We start from the raw sequence: 1,683 nt of genomic DNA, 5'->3' as shown, positions 1-1,683 counted from the left end.
GGTCCATGTTCTTCCCCACTGTGCCACACTGGATGAGCATACTTGGCAAATCTCTCACCAGCCAGTGCCAATCTCACCCCAGACCCAGGCCATTTCTCTCTTTTTTTATGTTTGTTCTTACTTAGTTACCTTTAGAAAATCTTGTTTTTGACTGGACTCAGACTTAGAGGTAGACGCCGTCAGAGTGGACAGCTATGGCTCTTGGCAATCTGTCCCTGGCATTTTTCTTTGGTCTCCTTCATTCTTTCAGCCTAAAGTTTAGCATATTCTGTGGCCTCGTCTTTTCTGAGCATGTTGTTTCTTCAGAGCAATGCGCTAATGTTTGTGTTGCAGGACACGTGGAGTAACAGGATGCTGAGTCTTGGGTAATTTGGTCCCAGGTTTCTTACCTTCTTTGTTTAGGGGTTTTCTCACAAAATACTAGTGGACATTGTATTCTTTAGAGAGACTGAAAACTGCCAAGTCTGCTAGCCCTTTTGGGCCCCAAGTGATGAAGCACAATAATAGTATCAGTGAGACCAGAAATGTCCTTCTCTCCCCTTTTTACAATGACCAAGGTGAGGACACTGAGATTGGCAACCACAATGCAGCCCCGAACAGACTTACACTTTCTGTGTCCAGTCCTCCTTGGTCTGTAACAGGAACGTCCCTTTCTCAGTAGCAGGCAGACACAGCCGTGGGTCAAAACGCCCTGCTTTCATTCCCACCACGGATCCGAACCACATAACCCTTCCACTCTTCACCCAGAGCGTCAGCAGCAACTTCGGGGCCACATGATTCTCATAAAAGGTATGAAGCTTGTGTTCAGCAGCCACTCCAGTGAGGCTCTGGCAGCCAGTGGCTGGGAAAGGGATGCTCAGCTTCATCCTGCAGCTGCCAACTGCCTCCGAGGCACCACAAAACAGAGACCCAGGCCATTTCTAAGAAGCTTGCCTTAAATGTGCAGAAGTCCCTCTGGAATTTCAGGGGTGAAACAGCTTTTTTTTACCTAATCACAGATTGCCATGTATTATTATTATTATTATTATTATTATTATGCCTGAATATTCAAGCAGGACAAACATAATGTTGCATAAATTGCTCTCTTCAGTGTTTCCCTTCATATGCTTTTTACCCCTTAGTGCTTTATACTTCACGCCATGGCCTTCTAAACACATGGCAGAGGTAGTCGATCTATTTCCTTTCCAATGTTCACAATTGTGAACACCACTTACACCTTTAACATGTCAGTGGACTCAGAGGGAGAGCACTTCCCTGACAAAAGACTGCAGTGTCCCTGAACAGCAAACAGCAAACAGAGCTCTCCCTGAAGGACTCAAGAGTCCTGAGAACACAGGCCACATTTTGTGCCCTGTAAAGCACCTGGAACAAGCTGGTGTTCAATAAATACTACATAACATACCCGTTGAATTTAAACTATGATTCAGCATTTCAGGCTAATTTTATACCTTAACTGAATGGATGTCATTCTCATAACAGTACACAAAAATGATTAAGACTGATACTTTGTAGATTGTGTTTATAAGGTATTGGAGCCCTCCCTCGCCCCTCCCCCACTGTGGTATGTTTAAAGCATTATAGTATTACTATGTCACTTTCATTTTTTTAATAAGAAAAGGAAATCAGAGAGACAGCAATTTCCCCAAGGTAATCCAAAAATTGCAGATAGATTAATAGCTTCTG

The 1,683-nt window shown here is 43.7% G+C and overlaps 1 pseudogene across 1 annotated transcript; it reads right to left on the bottom strand.

Annotated features, from left to right (window-relative positions):
* Window positions 1-251: 251 nt before the first annotated feature.
* Window positions 252-866, bottom strand: LOC308514481 (small ribosomal subunit protein eS6-like; annotated as a pseudogene). Its single transcript has one exon. The product of its transcript is annotated as a small ribosomal subunit protein eS6-like (transcript).
* Window positions 867-1,683: the final 817 nt, after the last annotated feature.

The sequence above is a fragment of the Myotis nattereri genome (assembly GCF_964212035.1).
Source record: "Myotis nattereri genome assembly, chromosome: 2".
In the NCBI taxonomy this organism is placed as follows: domain Eukaryota; kingdom Metazoa; phylum Chordata; class Mammalia; order Chiroptera; family Vespertilionidae; genus Myotis; species Myotis nattereri.
Note: the sequence above shows the minus strand (reverse complement) of the source record. Positions and strands in the feature narration are given on the sequence as shown.